This window comes from Macrotis lagotis, chromosome 4 (genome assembly GCF_037893015.1).
Source record: "Macrotis lagotis isolate mMagLag1 chromosome 4, bilby.v1.9.chrom.fasta, whole genome shotgun sequence".
NCBI classification, from domain to species: Eukaryota; Metazoa; Chordata; class Mammalia; order Peramelemorphia; family Peramelidae; genus Macrotis; species Macrotis lagotis.
This window is the reverse complement of record NC_133661.1, coordinates 146,097,778-146,120,965: the sequence shown is the minus strand read 5'-3', so window position 1 is coordinate 146,120,965 and position 23,188 is coordinate 146,097,778. Positions and strand designations below refer to the sequence as shown.

Below are 23,188 nucleotides of genomic sequence, written 5' to 3'. Positions count from 1 at the left end.
ATTGAAGAGTCACCTTGGTTTTCATTTTCCAGGAAGTACATCTTAACCTTAATTTATGTTTTTTTGTTGGTGTTGTTTTTGATGTTGTTGCAAAGTATACTGCAGTTTCTAAGACCAGTTCTCCAGGAGTTTGGCAATACATTATGGAGGCTTTCCTAAACTGATTTTGTAGTCACTGGAGGTGATGGTGACGTGGAGAAGGGGTGTGGCGGGTAGGGGAAAGGAATAGGTTTTGACTGAAGCATGGTAACTGAAATATCTGCACAGTATTGCAGTGGGGATATTCTCTGTGGTTCCTTATGGTTGCCTAGGAAAAAAAAATTGATATGAGCCACATTTATTGCAAACTCTTCTCTTTCCTTCTGTTCCTCCCCATGCTTGTCCTGCTTAATTAGGTCACTGCCTATACTGCATGTTAAATAAGACGTAAGGCTTTATGTAGATAGCGTCAGTACTATGTTACAAGTTCAAAATGTTTGGGAATTTTCTGTAAGAAAATGAGATTTCTTGGTGCATACCAACCTTTCATTCCATTGATTCTTCTTTCTTGTGTAAGAATATACAGTCACCATAAAGGCCATGTCTCTAAGTGTGCTATGCTGCCTCACCTCAAGGATCTTTCATAATCTTTTCCAATTGCACTTACAACATTAATTATGATGAACTCCAAAAATAGTCTTGCCTTTTCCCTTTAAGTTAACAGATATAACCTGTTTCTTGGAACACCAAGGACTCCAGCAGAAATTGGAATTATTTTTTAATATTCAACTATTGCATTAGGTATGAGAGACATTCTTTTGCATAGGATTGAAGAGATTTAATTTTGCAGTCATTTTCTCGACACTAAGTAGGTCAGAGTTTTGTCACAGTTGGATTTTGACAAGATCACAGGTGAGTCATTGGTAGATTTGGACAAAGTCACGAATTTTGTCAAAATTTGGAAAGCAATTCTGATATTGTTAAATTTCAAACTTTGATTACCTTTCTGCCAAGTCAATCTTGAATGACTCTTTTCTATTTTCTATTATTTTATATTATTGCAATAATATTATTGTGAGAGTGAACTTACTCCCTCCCCCCCAAGATGAGAAACTTAAAGAATAGTGAGAGAGCAAAAAAAATGTACTTCAATCTGTGTTCAGATTCCAGTGGCTCTGTCTCTGGGATGAGTTGACTTCCCCATCCCTATCTATTATCCCTATCTCTTTAATGATTATTTTCCTTAAATAAAATCAGCAGAGAATTCTATTGGATTTTAATCACAGGGGACCCATTGGTTGATGAAAATATTCTTCTTTGAAGATGACCAAACAAAAGGTCTTTGGGGAATAAAAAAAATTCTGGGAATAGAACTGGAAATAATTTTTACTCTTTCTCTGTCTTCCTTTATATGTTCTAAAAATTTTAGCCTCAGATATTCAGACAGATTACATAAATATAGTAGCAATACCTTGGTATAGATTTGAAAGAGCAGGCATTGAATCTACTAAAAGTGTACCTATTTTAGTAAATAGCAATTTTCAAAAAATTTAAGAATAGTAGGGCATGAGAAAGAAAGGGAGTAAAGGAAGGAGGGAGAGAGACAGAGATAGAAACAGAGAGAGAGAGAAAGGGAGGGAAGGAGGGAAAGAGGGGGTAAGAAATGAGTAAAACATTCTTTTTTTAATAAAGGGATTTTTATTTTATTTTCTAGGGATTTTATTTTAATGATTTAGTAATTAGTGAAATATCCCTCTTCATATATTTTGGGAACATACTCTCTCCAATACCACCTTGATCCCTGGGGAGAGTGGTTTCTTTTTCCTTTTTTAGGGGGGTTTGTTTATTTTATATTATTACAATAATTGTATTGTGAGAATAAACATACCCCCCCCCCCAGATGAGAAACCTAAGGAATAGTGAGAGAGCAAAAAAAATGTACTTCAATCTGTGTTCATATTCCAATGGCTCTGTCTCTGGGATGAGTTGCCTTCCCCATCATAGCCAATAAAGAAATTGCTTCAATATTTTCCCCACAGTTGCTATTACTAGCTGTATTTCCCTCCATTCTATTCCTCCCCACTCTCATTTATTCTATTCTCTCTCCTTTCATCCTGTCCCTGTTCAGAAGTGGGTTGTATCTGAGTACCCTCTCCCATGATCTTCCCTCTCTTGTATCATCTACTCCCCCCTTCCCTACCCCCCCATTTCCCCTTATTCCATCCTTTTCTTCTCATTTTTCTCTAGGATAAGGTAGATTTCTATACCCTATTAAGTGTGTATGTTATTTCCTCTCTGAGCCATTTCTGATGAGAATGAAGGCTCACTCATTCTCCCCCGCCTTCCCCTATTTCACTCCATTGTAAAAGCTTTTTTCTTGACTCTTATGTGGAATATCTTAGCTCCTTCTTCCACTCCTTTCTCTTTCACCTAATACTGTCCTTTATTACCCATTGACTCCAAATATCATTAGTTTCAGCTCCTTTCTGTGCTTTCTCCTTCTAACTGCACTTATGAATGAGCAAGTCCATATCTTCTTCCCATGCAGGAACACAAGTAGGCAGTTCAACATCATTAAGTTCCTCATAGTCGGTCCTTCTCGTGCACCTCTATGGCTCCCTCAAGTCCTGTACTTGGAGATTAAACTATCTGTTCAGCTCTGGTTGTTTCAATAGGAACATTTGAAAGTCCCCTGTTTCATTGAAAGTCCATCTTTTCCCCCTGAAAGAGGATGTTCAGTTTTGCTGGGTAGTTGATTCTTGGTTTTAAACCAAGATCTTTTGCCTTCTGGAACATCATATTCCAAGCCCTACGAGCTCTTAATGTAGATGTTGTCCAATCCTGTGTAATCCTGACTATAGAGCCATGATAGTTGAATTGTTTGTTTCTGTCAGGTTTTAGTATTTTCTCTTTGACTTGGGAGTTTTGGAGTTTTGCTGTAATATTCCTGGAAGTTTTTCTTTTGGGATCTCTTTCAGGAAGGCATCGATGAATTCCCTCTATTTCTATTTTTACCCTCTGCTTCTAGGATCTCAGGGCAATTTTGCTTTATTATTTCTTGAAAAATGAAGTCTAGGCTCTTTTCCTAGTCATGACTTTCAGGGAACCCAATAATTTTTAAATTATCTCTTCTTGATCTGTTTTCAAGGTTGATTGTTTTTTCCAATGAGATATTTCACATTTTCTTCTAAATTTTGGCTTTTTTGGAAGAGTTTTATTTCTTCTTGATTTCTTGCAAAGTCATTGGCTTCCTTTAGTTCTGTTCTGCATTTGAAGGAGTTATTTTCTTCAGAGAGGCTTTTTATCTCCTTTTCCAGCTGGCCATTTCTGCTTTTTAAGGCATTCTTCTCCTCACTTGCCTTTTGTTTTGCTTTTTTTCCATTTGGCTTAAACTGGTTTTTAACATCTTATTTTCTTCCTCATTTTTTTTATATTTCTTTCCCCAAGTTGCTGACTTGGTTTTCATGACTTTTCTGTATCGCTTTCGTTTCTCCTCCCAATTTTTCCTCTACCCCTCTTAATTGCTTTTTTTTTTTAGATTTTTCAAGGCAGTGAGTTTTAAGTGGCTTGCCCAAGGCTACACGGCTAGGTAATTATTAAGTGTCTGAGGTTGGATTTGAACCCAGATACTCCTGACTCCAAGGCCAGTGCTCTATTCACTGTGCCACCCAGCTGCCCTCTTAATTGCTTTTCAAAGCCTTTTTTGAGCTCATCCATAGTTTGAGCCTATTTTCTATTTATCTTGTAGGTTTTGGATACAAAAGCTTTGATTTTGTTGCCATTTGAGTATGTATTTTGATCCTCTATGTGACCAAAGTAATTTTCTATGGTCAGATTCTTCTTTTTCTGTTGTTTGCTCATTTCCTCAGACTACGACTGATTTATTACACTTCCAAGGCTTTGGGGTTTTGGGGTCACCCCACAGGGACCTTAATTCCTCTGATTGCTCTCTTGCCTGTATTGAGGCCCTCCTCTCTGCCCTGGAGCTGTAAGGAGGGTCCTTGCTTGGCTATAGTGATGTTGTAGGAGCTCAAAATGCAACCTGGATATGAGTGTGCCCAAACAGTAGAGCCTTGGCCCAGGGAGAGCAGAGAGATCTTTTCAATCTCCCCTGACCCACTTGCCATCTATGGGCTGAGAGCTCTGAACGTGTGGGTGCTTCTGCTGACTCCCGCTGCAGGTTCTCACCGCAGGGCTGCTCTGAGGCTGGCACTCTGCTCAGTGCTTACTTTGGTGCTGCAGAGTTCTCTTATCACTCCTTCGGGCTGTCTCTGATCCCTGGGCCAAGAGGTCTGGAAATTGCCCCCCCGCCCCATGGACTCAGGTGCCTGGCCTGGCTGTGCTGCAGCTTTTTCCAAGCCCTGGTCCAGGTGGAATAGAACTTTCCTGCAGAATTTCTAAGTTGTCCTGGACTGGGAAGTTGTATCACTCAGTCTTTCTGTGGGTTCTGCCCCTCTTAAGTTTTGCTAGAGTCATAATTTGATGACTTTTGCAGTTTTTTGGGGAATGAGTTTCCAGGAATTCCTAACTTCATGCTGCCATCTTGACTTCAAGCAAAACATTCTTTTTTTTATACATTTTTTTTAGTTTTTTTTTTTTTTTACGAGGCAGTAGGGTTAAATGACTTGCTCATGGTCATGTAACTAGGTAATTATTAAGTGCCTGAGTCCAGATTTGAACTCAGGTCCCCCTGACTCCAGGTCCAGTGCTCTATCCTTTGCACCACCTAGCTGCCCCTGGAGCAAAACATTCTTATCCCAATTTTAGTATTTATAGTCTTACTTGGTTCATTTGAAATAGGGGCAGAGGAGGGTGAGAATAAGTATTTAGCATCTATTTATGTCCCAGGGTCTGTACTTAAGAGCTTTAAAATTATTGTTATGTTTGATTCTTTTAAGAACCCTGCTTTCTTATCATCCCCATTTTCTAAATAAAAAACTAAGGCTGATAAATATTACGTGACTTGCCCAAGGTCACACATCTATTAAGGAAGCATCTGAGGCCAGATTTGAACTTAGACCTTTCTCATTCAAGGCCAAGTATTCTCTGCACAATGTCATCTAATGGTCTGTATGGATCTTCAAGACCACACAGTTTATTCCTTTTGTGTAATGGTGGAATGTGTGGTGGGGATTGTTCATAAGGAGACAGAATTAAATAAGGAAAACATTATTACTTGTTAAATATGTCCTACAAAATTATATCTTGTGTAAAAAAGATTTTTGTAAGTACTTTTTTTCCCAAGAAAATCCAATATACAAAATCTATATTTTAAATTTATGTCCTAAAACACAGATAAATTAGGAAGGACATTGATTTTCCACAAATTTTCTTTGAAATGATAAAGCATCCTCCCTTTGTACATTTGAAATGGTTTGTATTAGTTTTCTTCAAGTTGAAATGAGTAATATTTGTCTAACATAATAATGAAACTGTATAAAAGCAATACTAAAATATATAGTATATATATATATATGTATATATCTTTATCATTTTAGATTTCTTTTTCTTTGTTTTTGTTTTTGTTTTTGCACTGAGCCTGGATAAGTCATGACAAATTAAATTGCAACAATACAAGGTAGAGATTATGGTCAGGTCTTGAGAACTATTTCATATTCCTCTGTTTTTTTCTGAAACTTGTAAACTTGAAACTTGTAAGCAGTATATTTCACTTGAAGAAGCCTATCAAAGAAAATATATTCAAACACTAAATTGAATCTGTGATCTTATTGTCTCCAAGAATTCCAGAAGAAAAGAAATAAGCAGTTTTTGGTGTCACTATTTTAAGTGTTTTACCAATGTTATCTTTTTTTTGATCTTCCCAATACCCTGAGGGGTAGGTGCTATTATTTCCATTTTACCTTTGAGAAAAATAGAGGAAACCTCAGATAGAGGTTAGGTGACTTGTCCAGGGTCACCCAGCTAGGTAAGTTGCCTAAGACTGAATTTGAACCTAGCTCTTCCTGATTCCAGGCCTAGTTCTCTATCTGCTGCTCCACCTATAGTCTATTCAATAGACTGTATATACAGGGCAGGATACCTGACCATGACTCTTGTTCATATCCTCCCATTAGTTGACCATCCAGGAACAACCCAGCATTTTGGAGACCTTTCTTGTTTTGTTTTTTTCATATCATGAAGAGTTGGAGTCTTTGAATTGTCTGTTGGGCATCCTTTTCTCTTTGCTATGTGCCCACTTTCTTCTTTTTTTCAACAATACATTTCTTTGATGACATGCCTTATTGTAGTTATTTTTTGGAGTTCTGTATTTCTTACATGTTCTAGTCTGCTTCTGCCCATTTCTCCAAGTTATTCATTTTTAATTCATTTATGGTTATTGCGTTGCCTAACTTACAATCATATACCAAGACAGTAGAATATTGGTATTGGTAAAAAGATGGCTCTTTGTTTCAGGAGGAAAATGTTTGCAGTCATTAAAGCATCTTTGCAATTTATTTCCCTGGAATAGTTGGTGTTCAGTTGTGTCTGACTCATTTTTGGTTTGGTCAATGGTGTTTTCTTGGCAAAATTACTGCAGTAGCTTGTCATTGCCTTCTCCAGTGTGTCCCCTTTTACAGATGAGGAACTGAGGCAAATCAGGGTAAGTGACTTCCCCGGGGTCACCCAGCTAGTGATTATCTGAGATTGAATTTGAACTCAGATCTTCCCAGCTCCAGACTTGATGTGCTATCACTATATCACTTAGCTGTCCTTCCAATACAGTAGGAACTAAATAATTGATTAACTAACTGATGAAAAAAGTCAACACCCCCAAAATACAGCGCAGCTCAGAGAAGGTCTTTGACTTTAGGAAGTATACTAACCTCAGAACACATTTCATTTTGCTTTTAAAAGAAGATTTTACAAATGAAGTGGGGTGGGAGGGGGCAAAGAGATATAGAAGTCAGGAAAATAGGGTCCCTGAATTTCTCATGTTCCCGTCAATGTACTCTTTTGAAAAGTCAACAATCCTGTATCTGGAAAGATTCATTAGGGCTAGTAGTCATCCCGCCTGTCTGCGACTAAAGGAATTTTTAATCCTCTCTTCAATATAGGTCTGACCATATAGTTTCATTTCCTGTGATGTAGAGACTCAGTGTTTTAAGGTAGCTGGTTCTACTTTTAGATTAACTGTCCTATCTTCAAATCATTTGTACCTCTGTAGCCTCAGAAACCTTTGTAAAACTCTTTAATGGAAAATAAATAAAACCAAATAGCTAATGTATTTAAATTTCAATATGAAGACATTTGGCTTATCTGAGTATACACACTCCAACAAGTATCCCCTGGGCTCAAGGAAAGTCTAAGTTGATGTGAAATGATGTTATTTTTATGCAAGGACCCAGTAATAATGCCTATTTCCAGCAGAGTTAAAAGCTTTTATTTCTAGCAAATTATTAGCAAATTTCTGGATTTTTAGGTTAATCATAGGGGGGAAATGTTGGCAAATGATATTTTTGTTTGTTTTTGTTCAGGATAGTTCATTTAAATTTTGGGTTTTTTAAAAAATGTTTCCAACATCCTTTGTGTTTCCTGTTCTCTTCTGAACTTTTTTCATGGTATTTATCCAGATTTGCTTATTTTTTGTTCTTTAAAAATAGTATTTTTATTGTTCTTTTTATTCTGACTTCACTATCATTTTATATAAATTTTCCTACATTTCTTTGTATTCTTCATATTTGCCATTTCTTGTCTTAATATTATTACATTTATATACCACAGTTGACTATGCTATTTTCTAATTAATGATTAAATGAGTTAGTATATATATATATATATATATATATATTATATATATATATATTTGTATAGTTCTTTGCAGATCTTAAAGGATTGTATACATTTCAAGTATTTTTTTATTATTACTGTACATAAAGATTGGGACTAGGTTTTTACTCTGATGAATAGTGCTTCCAGGAATATTTTTCTTTAAGTAATTTTTTCTCCTCAAAAATAATCTTAGAATACTATCCTATGTGGAATCACTGGGACAAACGCTGACAAATTTTGTAACTTTTATTATGTAATTCCATATTGCTTTCCAAAACGATTGTGCTAGTTTTGAATGGTGTGATGGTCCTGAGTAGGTCACTTGATCCAGCTAAGTCTCTTGATTTTCTCATTTATAAAATGGGAGGAGTTGTATTACCTACTTATTGATTACTGTAGGGATCAAGTATAGGTATTTGGTATGGATATATCAATGATATGATATATTATTTTTCCACAGCTGCACTAGTGTTTATTGCATCATTTTAAATTATCTTTTTCAATTTGATCGGGGCAGGATAGTATCTCAGAGTTGTTTTAATTTGCATTTCTTTGTTTTGGGGGAGAGTTTGAATACTTCTAAATATACTTGATAATTTGATTTTTTTCTTTTAAGAACCACTTGGTCATATAAATTTGTTAACAGTTAAGGAAGGGATAGTACTCCTATATAAATCTATGTCAACTTTGTATAGATTTTTGGATGTTAGGTTTTATATCAGAGATGTTCATTATACTTATTTTTTCCTATTCTTTTTCTTATTATGAATATATTCTGTGCAAAAGCACTTAATCATTTATCATATTTATTCTTAACATTTTAACCTCTACAATTGTAAGACATAAAACATTGCATTTTTTATGATATATATTTTTAAATATTTAAGTCATTGATCCATTTAAATCAGTGGAACTTATTGTAATATCATATAGTGATAAATGTGGGTCTAAACCCATTTTTGCACCATACTGGTGTCCAATTTTATGAGTCATTTTTATTGAATGAAGACTTTTCCCGGGTTTTCCTTTCTTGAAGATAATGAGCAGTGGTCTAACTGTATGAATCTGTTTCTTACTCAGAGTGATATCGGTTGCACTGAAATTTTTTAATCTTTTTTTTTTGTCCAGTTACAGGTATATTTTTGCAGCAATAGATGAAATTTCCCTCAAAATAATATTCCAGACTGTGATAGAAACTTATCAATATTTCATTTAATTCTGAGAAGACATAGGATAGTTTCTGAAATCCCTTATATTCAAAATATTCCTTTGTGAAATTATTAAATTAAAGCTAATATTCATTAGATTTAAAATAAAACAAACAACAAAAACAACCTCTAATGTCACAATGTAATGCAATTTCCTGGTTTGCAAACCTATCAGTTTGGAACCCATATTTATTTCTCACGGATTTTAGAATATTTGAAACAATTAGCTTCAAAATATAAGTGTGAAATCAGCTATAGGCAACAAGAGAGAAAAATCCTTTCTCTGAAGATTCCTTGATTCTATTTCATTTCACAGAGCCTGCATTTCCCCTGTCCTTTCTTCCCACCCCCCCGCCCCCCAAATAAGAGAAGGTAGTTCCCTAGAGGAGAGATTTAGGACCTGAAGTCAACCTCTTGTCATGCCCATTTTGAATTCTCCCTTTATAGGTAAACTAAGATTAAAATGATCACGTTACCTTAAAGTGAAAAATCATTAAAGGTTGCCATATATCCTAAGAATGGGTATCTTGGTGGACTTCCTCATTTGTTTTTCCTTGTTCTTGATGGAAGGGATTTATGAGTTGAGTATAGGTATTTGGAGAGGTAATATGGTATTGGTACAAAGAGTATTGAATAGTCAGAAGGACTTCTGCCACTTACTAGCTGTTTGGTCCTCAGTAGGTCACTTGATCCAGCTAAGTCTTCATTTTCTTTCTCATTTATAAAATGGGAGGAATTGTATTACCTACTTATTGATTACTGTAGGGATCAAGTATAGATATTTGATATGAATATAATACATTTGAATATTATACAGAATGGATGTAATATAGTTTACAACCATAATGAACTATATAAATGGAAGTTATTATTAATCATGCTGATATTACATGCCCTATGACTTTTTTCTTTCTTTTTTTTTAGGCTTTTTTTTTTTTTTGCAAGGCAGTGGTGTTAAGTGTCTTGCCCAAGGCCACACAGCTAGGTAATTATTAAGTGTCTGAGGCTGGATTTGAACTCAGGTTCTTCTGACTCCAGGGCTGGTGCTCTATCCACAGCACCACCTAGCTGACCCATGCCCTATGACTTATTAAAGAATACTAAATGGAGGAAGCTTTTCTTTCCTTTACATTTTAACTTAAATATGATTTTTTTCCTGTAGGTCATAGTTTGTGAAGTCCTATAGTAGAATGAACTGTGATTTAGCAGCTTTTAAAAATTTTTCTTAAGGTTTGATGTACTTTTTTAAAGAACAAAATAAAAAATTTGTATCTCTTTGAGTAGGCTATTTCTATATAGCTCTTTTAGAGGCAAGAAAAATGAACCATGAATTAAAGAGGCTTTGATATGCAGAAAAATCTTTTGAGAAAGCTATTTATCCCCTTATTCATTAATTTACAAAATCAAAATGATAGCCAGGTTCTGAGATGTACCTTTGATTTGCTCCAGTTTTTCATAAGAACTACAGAATTAACACAGTGCTTTTTTTCAAAGTGGAGAACCTAGCATCCTTTGAAAAACTGGACTTCTATGAAATAAATGATAACTAATATGTCACATAAAATATTCATTAGGACTTCTCAGCCTGGGATGCTGTATGAGGAGCAACAACATAATTTCAAAGGAACCAAATGGGTGATTAGTTAGGTGATAAAAGAATCCTTATTCAGGTTGTACAATGGCCAGTCTCCAAGACTCTTATGTAGGGTTAGGTGGGTCTTTGAATTGTGACTCCATAAAATAAAAATACAAATAAAGTTATCACCTTTGGAGATTGCATCCATCAGGTAGATTTTTGAAGGTCAAATAAATCCTAAAGGATTTTTTAAAAGAATATTTCAAAATGATATCTTTAATTCAATAGACCTTTGTCAACCTTCTATTGCTCACAGATCACTGAAGTCCCTGACTTTATGGAGTTTGATTCTGATGAGGAGGGGCGGGGTAATGATGAAGGCTTAGATAACTGCATTACCGAAAAAAAGAAGAATGTAGTGGAGTGAATGCTAGGCTTGAGAAGCAGAGGCACTGCATTGATGTGTCCACTTTGTCCTTTGCTGCCTATGTGCCCTTTGACAAGTCACTTTTTCTCTATATATCTCATTTTACCCAGCTGCAAAATGAGGGACTTGTACTATGTAATTTACAAAGTCTCTTCCAGCTTTAAAGCTGATATTCCAAAATAATCTTGTAAGAAAGCTACAGTTTTTTAAAAAGTTAAATTAATATTTGAAAAAATAGAGCAGTTAGGAGATAAAGAATATGATTTTCATTTATATAATTATTTTTATTTTAGATTTTTTTTTTTTTTTGCAAGGCAAATGGAGTTAAGCGGCTTGCCCAAGGACACACAGCTAGGTAATTATTAAGTGTCTGAGACCAGATTTGAACCCAGGTACTCCTGACTCCGGGGCCGGTGCTTTATCCACTGTGCCACGTAGCTGCCCCCATTTATATAATTATTTGAAAATGTTTTATAGTCTTTATTGTAAATGAAATTTTATTGATGTCATATGTTTTTATAGAGTCTAAATTTGTTCTTGAGTCCTCCTTCTACTTCCCTCCTTCCAGAAAACTATTCCAGAAAACGATTGTTTTGGAATATTATTTTATTTTTTCCAATTACATACAAAGATGAATTTCAACATTCAACTTTTTTTAAGCTTTTGTGTTCCACATTTTTCTACCACCCTCTCTTCCCACCCCCTCACCATGACAGCAAGGTTGTACAGTCATGTTTAACATATTTCCATATTAGTCATGAAAAGCTAATTTTTATATAGTTTTTAAAAGCTTGCAAAGTCCTTCTAAATGTCCCTGTCCTAGTGCCAATTTACCACTTCCATTTTATGGTTGAACCAACTAAGACAAGTGACTTGCTCTGGACTGCAAAGCTAATAAAATGACAAAGCCTTGATTTAAACACAAGTTTTCTGACTCCAAATTCACTTTGATATCTAGAATCAGGTGAGTTGAATTCAGATTTCAATTTAAGGACTTATTAGCCATGTTTCTTATCATAAGCCTATCATTTTATCTCTCTGAGATGATTTCTTTGTTGTTTAGTTGTTTGGTTGCAACTCTTGGTTAACTTGTTTGGAGTTTTCTTGGCAAAGAAGCTGGAGTGGTTCGAATTTCCTTCTCCAACTCATTTTACAGATGAGGAAACTGAGGCAAAGAGGGTTAAGTGACTTGCCTAGGGTCACAGAGCTAGTAAATATCCAAGGCTGGATTTTAATTCAGGTCCTAGCTCTATTCACTGTGCCATCTAGCTGCCCTTGTCTTTAAAATGTGTCAAATATTTTACAAACCTGAAACTATCACAGATACTTTTTTATTATAATGTGTTTGTTATCATAACCTGCTTTCAAATATTTTAAAATTCTAAGTGTTCTAATTGGCAAAGTCTGGATGGAGTGAATTCATGTCAATAGTAATCACTTGGGGATTTCTTTTTTTTGAAGATAAAATTATATGGAGTTCTTTTCCAGTCACCTTGACTATTTACTTGTCCCAAAGGGATTTTCTTTAGAATGCATATCCATGAGTTCTTTTCTTCTAGCTGTTTCCCAGTCTTTAGCTGATACTGGATGGAGAATTCTCTTTGATTTAAAGAAATCTAAATGTGATGGCCTGGATTCCCCCCTCCCCCTCAAAAAAATTCCAATACAAGAATATGTTTATTCTGAGCAGTGACCCAAAGAATCATTGAAACCCTGGCCTGGGTCTGAAGAGTCAGCTGATGCCGCAGCCCCACATCCTGTTGTTGACAATGACCTTGCTAAGAAAGGATGGGGGCAGGGAAGGAAAAAGCCTCCTTGTTACTGAAGAAGATGTTAACTTCAGGGATAGGGAGCATCCCTTTCATTAAAATCCCCAGTGATTTATCTAAATCCTGCTTAAACCTCTTTATGTTTTCATCCTATAGACTTACAGCCTCTTAGGGTAATTGTTGACTACATGTAGTATTTCCTTTTATGAAGCTATTAGTATTGTCCCTTTAGACAGTCCCATTTACCTGGGGGCATATTAATGGTATGTCCAGATTACTTGCTGAGTGTGGCAGTATTCTGTTTGAGCTTCCCAACTTATTGTTATTTAATAGAAAAAAACGTACTGGAATGGAAGTAGGAGGCTTTTGTCCTTAGACAAGTCTCTTCTCTTCTTTCATACTTAGCTTCCTCAGCTATTAAAATGAAGGGATTTTTAAAAGTGCCTTAAAGAACAAAAATTTAGTTTCTGTGAATATGATCTAACTTGGGACAGGGTCATTTAAACATGGGCAATAACTAAGATGGTGACTTTTAGGGTTGAAATTAATATTTTACCTTAATTGAATGGTCCACTAGAGCCAAGAAGATTGCAATTTAATTGCCTGTCAGCATGGTATATGTGCAATCAAGGATTTGTGATTTCCTTAGTATGCAAACTCTCTCCCTTGAGGGACATCACAAACCATCTGTATCTGTTACTTATTGCCTGTGTGATCTTAATGCTCATGCCATTCCTCTGTTGATTATCTCCAATTTATCTTGTCTGTCTTTATCTTGTTTGTACCTAGTTGTTTGCCTTTTGTCTCTTTCATTAGCTCCAGAGCTACTCCAGAACAGGAACTTTTTTTTGCTTCCTTCAGTCCTCAGAGCTTGGCATGCTGGCATCGACACAATAGATGCTCATTGACAAAACTGCCTCACCTAGGCCAAGGTCTGTAAAATGAGACTGGACCAAATGACCTTTGTGATCCCTTTCAGCTCTAAATCTGGGATCCCATGTTCTCAAACTGAGGGATCACAACAAATACACAAATAAGTTATATGAAGTAATTTTAAAGAGACTACTAATGAATGGGTTAATTGGTGGGCTTTTGAAGCAATTGTTGTTACCCAACAATTGTTCTAACTAAATATGTTTGAAACTAGGGTAGTTTGTAGGGGTCACAGGGCATGGATGACTTAAAATCACAGATTTAGAACTGGAAGTCTCCTTCATTTTACAGATGAAGAAATGAGGCTCATAGAGATTAAGTGACGTGTTTCAGAAAACACAGGTATCTGCGGGATCTGCTTGGAGAGTTTAATTCCAAGTTCTCTAATTCCTGATTCCAAGTTCTCCAGTATATTGCCACTGATAGCCTCTAGCTTAATCCCAGGAGGTTCTATTTATCTCTTTGGCTCTCTAAAATGTTTGGAAACACTCTAAAACATAGATTAGTTATGACTTGTGTCTAGGGTTTTCCCTAAAGCATGTAACAGGCTCCTCAGTCTACTCAGTTCCCATGACCTACTCTTCCACTTCATTTTAGTCACTCATTGAAATGGTCATGGCCTTGATTTTGCCATTACCCAAAAGTGTTCCACTTCCATGATCATGAACTCTCAGATTCCTTTATCTGATTGCAAGCTTTTATCATTCTGTCTTTTCCTTAAAACTGTAAGCCTTATTCTTTGTCCTCATTATAACCTCTAATGCTTCTTCCCCCATAGTTCTTCCCCAGACAGTCATTGCTGAAATACAGAGATAACGGCTACACTTAAACTCATTCCTAATCTCAACCTTTCCATCTCTCCTTAACCCTCTCATGGCATCTTTCCCCCGATTCTCTCAGATGAGAGCCTTGGCTCATACTTTACCAGAAACTCAAAGCAGTTCATTAGAGCTCTCTTTCTCTTTTCCTTTCCTCATCTCATGCTTTTCAGATATCTTTTCCCACAATTTTCTTCACCCCTGACTCCATCTGAAGATGTAGTTTTTCTCTTTTCCAGTACAAATACAAACCTTTCCACTGACACAAGTGATTTCCATTCCATTCCATCTTCTTCAGCTGATATCGCTCTTCCTCTCCCTGCTTCCTATCCAGGCTTCAGTGTCTTATTATCCATGAACTGGATTCTTTTCTTTTGACAAACATACCAATATCTTCTGATTCTTAAAAAAAATCCTTCATTTGATCTGATCATTTTTGCTAGATAGAATCCTGTATCTCCCTTCCCCTTTATGTCTATACTTAAAGAAGTTGCTTAACACTTGATGTCTCCTTTTCTTTTCCCATCTCTCTATTCTAAATTCTCTGCAACTTGGATTCTGACCTCAATATTGAGCTAAAATCTGTTATCTTCAAAGTTATCATGGATCTTTTAAGGCAAAATCCAAAGGCTCTTTCTCAATCCTCATTTTTTTGCTTGTTTTTGTTCTTTGATTTTTTAAAAAATCTGTCAGCATCCTTTGACATTGTGGATCATAATCTTTTTTCTGAAATACTTTATAGGTTTTCAAGACATTGTTCTCTCCTGAATCTTCTCTTACCTATCTGACCATTCCATCTAAGTCTTCTTTGATGGATTTTTCTCCAGGCCATGGCTGCTAACTATGGGTGTCTTCATCTGCTAATATAGTGTAGGTCTTCTTTACTTCTTACTTGACTATTGTATTAGTCTTCTGTTTGGTCTCTTTGCTTCCTACTCTAATCTACCCTTCCCTTCACTGTCTCACACATACCCTCCAAGTCTGGCCCAGTGACTGGAATGCTTTTCTTCCTCACCTCTGCCTTCTAGTTTTTCTTCCTTTAAAAAAAACTATGATGAATCAAATGTCAATTTTCCCTTGTCTCCTCTTACCTTTGAGAAGATCTATTTGTACTCTATAAACTCTATATTTGTACATGTGGTTTCCCTTATCAGAATGTGAAGTACTTGAGGACAGAGATGATGTTTTTGACTTTCTGTATATCCCTAGAAGTAAATACAGTTGTCTGGCACAAAACTTATTTAAAAACTTAAATGCTTCTTCATGTACTTTCTCTTCCAATCTATTCATTCCTTTGTTCCAAAGACATTTGTTAACCTGTGATTCAATAACAATGTTCTAAAATCTGTCTTCCCACAATTAAATATCAAACATTATAAGTAATCTGGTGTTTTAGAATGCCAGAAGTTGGTGAGTCAATTAGCATTTATCAAGCAGCTATTATATGCCAGCCATTGAAGCCATTCAACATTTTCATTTCTAACCCATGAAGATAACTGCTCTAGGACCACCTACATGGTAAGAAGTTCCATATCTATAGGAAACATCTATACTTACAAAGAATTCAATCATAGTAATGAGTTTACTTTGAGATAACTAAATATTAGTGACTACTCCATGTCTTTGTGGTCCTGAATTTATTGATCTGGATTGATCCAATCTGGATCCTACTATAGAGTCAGCTATAGAGTATATATTACAATCAACTAGAACAAGACAGCATGGCTCAGCTTAAAGGAAAAAAAAGTTTAAAATAATTTTCTAGCCATGAACTTAACCATTCAAAAGAAAGAACTGATTGATTCTATCAAATTATTCCCATCTTAGTTTTGAAGGATTCAAATACAAAACAGAATAAGAATCTTACAGCTCTGCCCTTAAGGAATTTATAATAAGACAACATTTATCTTTCTTCTAATGAATGAGTAGTTTTTGTTGTATTTGTTAACTAATTCCCTTTTGTGATGGAGATTGATGCTTGAGTGTCTTATTGGAGATCATTGACCTTGGGTTCTTGAATGTCATGCCAGTAGAACAGAAGTACTGACATGTGATATTGGAAAGGCTTCAGTTCTGAATAATCAATGGCTGGCATGTTTGCTATCCAAAGTCTAGCCTAGCTGATTCAGGGGAGTTTTATAAACTAGAAGATTGGCTGATGCTAGGTGAAAGAATTTTTTGATCAAAGTAACTCAGAAGACTGTCTGTTAAGGCAAAGAAAAGCTGTATCCTGTGTGAGTGCATGCTGTATCTGTTCTGATGAAATCTTGGGTTGTATTGATGAACATAATTTTGGGGGGTGATAGCCACAGGACAAAACTTCCATGTTGTATTGTTAGTCTATTTCAAATCCACTTTACTACCAATACTTTAGTTGCTATCTCTTGGGATCCCTCACAGAAGCAGTCTATTGACTTTACCACCCAGTGAGAAAAATTGTTGAATGTCTTGTTTATGTATGCATAGAAATGTCTAGGGTTCTTTCCATCTTTGAGATTTTCTGTTATATAGCATTAAATAGTTTTGTTATTGAGATATCACGGAAACTCATATGTCCAGTTTAGTAATATGAGCTAATTATTTTTGTAGTAATTTCTGGATTACAAATTTAATCCACCCAACAACTCTTTGAAGTAGGTTGTGCAAGGGTTATTATATTGTCTCCATTGTACAAATGATGAAATTGAGGTCCAAAGCAATTAAGTGCTTTATTCATTATCATATAGCTTGCTAATAGTAGAGATTTGAACTGAGAATTTCCGATCTTAAAATCTAGTACCCTCTCTACCTTTTTGACCTAGAATACTAAATAATATGGTCATGGTAAAGTGGTTCTGTGTGATTATCCATGACTAGAAATTTGAATGCAGTATATAAATTGGATTTTAAAAGGATATTCTTTAATGTATACATGTACTTTGGTGGAAAGACCCTAATGGACTTGTACTCAAATGACTTCAGTTGAACCTGCCCCAAATTAAGAAAGATGTAGCCACGTTGAAATAATTTTATCCCCCTTTTTTTAATTCCTATCCCCTAGCACAGGGACTTGCCCATCATAGATATTTAATATTTTTTTCTATTTTTAACTAACAGAAATTGATACCTTTTCTCTGAGCTAGCTGCTAGAGAAACTTTTTTCTTTTTTTTCTTTTTATGCTTTTCCAGCTATATGTTATAAAAGTTTTTCAACATTCATTCACTTGCATCCTCCCTTCCCAGTCCCTTCCCTGGGAAGTAAATAATAAAAGTTGTGCATGTACATTTGTATTTAACATATTTGTCATTTTATATATGAGGAATAGGATTAAGGGCAAAGAAAGAAAACCATGGGATAGGAAGGAAAAACATAAGAGCAGTTTTAAAAAAAATGACATGGTATTCAGATTCTATGGGGTTTTTTTGTTTTTTTACTCTAAATGTGAATGGTGTTGTCCATAACAGGTCTCTCAAGGTTGTCCTAGCTCCCTGAACTGCTGAGAGGAGCTGCATCCATTATAGCCTATCAGCTTACAATGTTGTTAATGTATACAATGATCTCTTGGTTCTGCTCCCTTCTCTCAGCATCAGTTCATGTAATTTTTTTTCATGCTTCTATAAAGTCTGACCATTCATGATTTCTTATAGGACAATAATACTCCACAGCATTCATATACCATAACTCATTCATCTATTCCCCAATTGATGGCCATATCCGAAATTTCCAGTTCTTTTCTACTGCAAAAGTAACTGCTATAAATATTTTTGAACATGTGGGACCTTTTTCATTTTTTATGGTTTCTTTTGGATATAGGCTTAGTATCAGTATTACTGGGTCAAAAGGGTATGATCAGTTTTATTGCTCTTTGGGACATAGTTCCATATTGTGAAAAATAATTTTTTATAAAAACTATAGTATTTTAAAGATCTTACATCACATTATAAGGTGAGAAGGTGGGGCTGAGGAAATAGTATGTGAAGGGACAAAAGAATGATCAGACGACATGCTTAAGGAGAATATGATGGGGAATTGGGTGAATCAAGGAAATCTCAAATATATGCTGTTGTTATCATTCCTGTCCCTTAGAAGAAACATAATGAAAACTGAAGGTTAAATACTTTAAGATTTCACCTTCTAGTCATTCTGTCATTCTCTTGTATCTTTGTAACAGTATTATGTATTTTTATCCCCCTAATTCTAAGTAAAAATGCATCATTTGCTCTGTGAGCAATGCATAGCTACTATACTTCTTATCCTTTTTGGTACAAAATTGTTTCAATATGCTGGATTTGTCTTTCTTTCCTTTTGACTGGCTTAGCATAGCTTAAACCATATGGTTACATGGTTCACAAGAGATTACTAGAATTTTTTTAAAAATGGTTGTAAATAAAGATAGAAGTCATTAATCATTTGAAAACCAAGAAGTAATTGGTGCAGATATAAAAAAAAAGAAGAGAGCTAAAGCCAACTAACATGTAGCGAAGGTGAAATCTGAAGATTCTGTCTACCTGTGGTTTATGGAATTCACTCTGTACAGATTCCAAGATTTGTACAGAAGTCTAGTCCTGTGATAGGTAAGACATTATTAATCGTGCCATCTTGAATTTATTCCATTTTATTTATTCCTTGAATTTATTTGCATTCCAGTAATAGGAAAATGTGAACATACCCATCTATCAGCAGTGATGAATATGGAAGTGAACTTGATATAGTGAATGTGATATAGAATCTGAAATAAGTCTGAATTTACTCTTCCTAGGGATTGAGGGGTATGGGGTATCTTTGTTGTTAGGGGAAGAGTTTTTACTTCTCTTCTTGCTATATCTCAGCAAATATTCCTTTGTAAAAGTAAAAATTAGGGGCAGGGCACCAGTCCCGGAGTCAGGAGGATTTGAGTTCAAGTCAGGAGGCCTCAGACACTTATTAACTGTATGACCCAGCAGACAAGTCCTTTAACCCTGATTGAGTCTAAAAAAGAGAAACAGTATGTGTGTGTGTGTGTGTATGTATATATATATATTATATATATATATAATATATATATGCATATAAATTTATAGATTACCAAATGTATGAACTGATCCTAACCACAACCTTATAAGGAATGTCAGGTGGTCATTATCCCCATTTTATAGATGAGAATACTAAAGTCCATGGAGTTTAACGAATTTACTCAATCTCACACAGGTAAGAGGAAGAGAAGGTACTTGAAATCAAGTATTTTGAATATAAGTACAATTCTTTTTATACTGTTCAAGTTTTAGAAACAGAGCATAGCACCTGTCTTTTGGAGGACTGAGCTCATTCAATGTGATAATTTGGTTGGTGTTTTAGACATTTGCAATTTAAAAGTCATTTTAGGTCAGAAAGAATTATTTAGGAGAAAGAACTTGCCCAAATACATGTTTTTTAAAAACTTCTATAATATTTATATCATGAAAAATTGAAGAAGATTGCATTAAGATTGCACTAAATATTTCAGAAATTTTCAGGACAGATAACAATTGGGTTTTAAATATGTTATAAAATTACTTGACAACAGACCAATTTATGGGACAAATATCTTGTATTTAAAATGAGGATTTCTGCATGAATTTATGCTTGCTAAGTATTATTCATTCCATGCTCAAATTTGATATCTGGTGACCTTTTGGTGTTAAAATATATATTTAAAAAGCTAATAAAATTTCACAACTCTTTTCATAACACCCTTTTGAACCTCAGAATTGACCAAGGTCTTTAAGATTTTCAAAATGTTTTCTTTTGCAAATATTTTTCTTTTTATTAGTGCTACCAAGAGAGGATAAAGAAACCTCTTTGGGATTCTAATAACCAAGTGGTCTATTTATAGGAAATTATATGTTTGACTCTGGCAGACTTGTGTGGTCCAAATACCCTGGATATCTTTACTGGGAAAAAAATCACTGTAATTGAAAATTTTGTTTTAAAAAGTACCCATTTTTTTTCCACACACTTATGCCCTAGTTGACCAAATTTAAAATCTGACTCTCTGTTAGGAAATGAATCTTGGTATATTTCATCCACAGGAAAAAGTAAAATAGAGAATTATTTCTTTCTTTAAATGTGTAGCTTTCCAGATATCTGTCTATAACACAGTTCTTTCTTTGAGCTAATTTGCCTTTGGCATGACTAGAGAAGACTAAGATCATGCCATTGTCTTCTGTCATTATTCTATGTAAGAGTAGGCTCTTTACTCATAATATCCAGTGAGATTCCTAGGTTTCATTCAGAGACTTCATAGACAGATCTATATTATGTCATCTATATCCTCTTGCCCAATTTCTTGAATAACTCATATTTGTGAGATGCCCCAGCAGGATTCTCAGGACAGTCTAAGACTATAAAACTAAGACTTACTTTGTTTAAAGACAAAATATGTGACCTCTTACTACTTAAAAATATATCCAATCTGACCTGCCTGAAAGACAGATTTTTGGCTACATATAAAGAAAAAAATTCTAATTTAGACCTACCTTAACATGAAATAACTTGTTTCTGTTGATAGTGAATTTTTCAGGAAGTCTTCAAGAAGAAGATGATCATCTGGAGTTTTGTAGTTGCACTTTATAAAGCTTAGTGATGGTGTGATGCACCAAATGACCTCCAAGTTTCCTTTCAGCTCTGGAATGATTCTATGCCAAAGTACCCAAACTAGAGCTGGAAGCCCCTGGGTCAGATCCCAACACTTTAATAGTTGGTTGATTGTGGGAAAGTCACTCAACTTTTCTGAGCCTATTTTTTTCAATCTTTGTATAAATAAACATATACATGATATTTTAGGCTTTCTGTCATCCCAGACTTAGAAGTAGAAAGGACCACACTGGTCCTCTAGGCCAGTGCCCTCATTTTACAGATAAGGAAACCAAGGTGACAAGGATTAAATGTGGACTTGCTCAAGGCCACTCAGGTACTAAGTGAGAGAGCTTGGATTACCTCAAATATGCTGAAGCTGTGAATTATGATAAAAAGCAACTTTCTTTTTTTCTTGAAGAAATGAATAATGGAATCAAATGTATTCTCTCAACAAAAAATAGTTTTGAGTCAGCATTTTCTGAGTCAACCTGGTATTTATTATTTATCTGAAGTAGATAGGGGGACATGTTGAATGATTCAAATGTAAAGTGCAGACAGCAGATGCATATTGCCAAGGACAAGCTCTTAACTCAAAACCTAAGTCTGGAACTGTACCCTTTGACTAATGATCACACTGACAGTCCTGTACATCACCTGTAGCTGAACTGGAATTTTTTTTGCAAGGTTTATAATGTATGGAAGAATTGATCTAAATATACCATACTCATCAGTTTCCTTTAAAAGTCATATTTCAAAGAGACGTAATTCTGATTTTAGAGAAACTTTCCTTAATAGGAAAGTTATGTATAGAAAAAGAAATTTTTACACATTTTCCCTATTAGATGATTATTTCCAAGATGTTAATTTGAACTCATGACTGATCTGATCCCAATCAGCAACAATCCCTTAATCCTTTTAGTGTTCCTATCTTTATTCATTTCTTTCAAATACTTAAATATGCATTTAAAGGAATTCTATAAACAATATATTGTAAATGAAGTATTCTTTGAGAATAACCTTCATATGTACAACATTTTACATGTTTTGTGTTTGATATTTAGATTTTAATTCAATTTTTTTCTTCTTCAGCTAAGGGTAGTAGCTTCCTACTACCTATTTCCTAATCTTACTACCCACCTACCTACTTCCTAATCTTACTTCCCTCCCACCCACCCCCCACAGACTGATTAATAAAGAAAAATAAATTTGAAGAGAAGTCAAAATTGTTAACATTTATAGTGGTACATAAACAGTTTTCTGGAGCATATCTAAATATAGAATATTTTAAAAGAACAAAAAAGAAAGCAGGAAGCTCTTAGACTTCTTTGCTTCTGTGTTTTCAACTTTTAGCTCATTATTTTTGAGAGATAAAGGTGGAGAAGTGGATAGAGCATTGGGCCTGGAGTCCGGAAAACTCATCTTCCTGAGTTCAAATCTAGTCTCAGACACTTACCTGTGTTACCCTGGGCAAGCAATTTAACCCCGTTTGCCTCAGTTTCCTCACCTGTAAAATGAGCTGGAGGAGGAAATGCCAAACCATTCCTGTAACTTTGCACATGACTGAAAATGGCTTAACCTTCTTGATGCAAAACAAGTAAATTGGGGGTGGGGGATCCTTAACTTCTTTGAAAAGGAGAAAGGATAGTGGAATGCAAAAACAGATATTGAAGGGGAATTCAGAGGGCCCACCAGGTGTGAATTCCAACTTTGACACTAACTAGTTGACCTTGAGCAAGTTCGTTAACCTGTATGCCTTAGTTTCTTCTTCCATCAATGATATTTGTCCTACCAAACATACCCAGAGTGATATTAGGATGAGCTCTAACTGTAAAATGCCATGTAAATGTAAACAGTCATTATTTCTATTGTTTTTAGGTTGTTTTGCAAGGCAGTGGGGTTAAGTGGCTTGCCCAAGGCCACACAGTTAGGTAATTATTAAGTGCCTGAGGTCAGATTTGAACTCAGGTACTCCTGACTCCAGGGCCGGTGCTCTATCCACTGTGCCACCTAGCTGCCCCTAGTTTTTTAGAAATGATTTTATTTATTTTGAGTTTTACAATTTTTCTCCTAATCTTACTTCCTTCCACCCCCCCCCACACACACAGAAGGCAATTTGCCAGTCTTTACATTGTTT

The 23,188-nt window shown here is 35.2% G+C and overlaps 1 protein-coding gene across 1 annotated transcript in view; it reads left to right on the top strand.

The window, feature by feature from the left end:
* The window catches only part of OTUD7A (OTU deubiquitinase 7A), a 414,523-nt gene that overhangs the window by 22,879 nt on the left and 368,456 nt on the right, over positions 1–23,188 (top strand). The gene's annotated exons all lie outside the window — the stretch shown is intronic.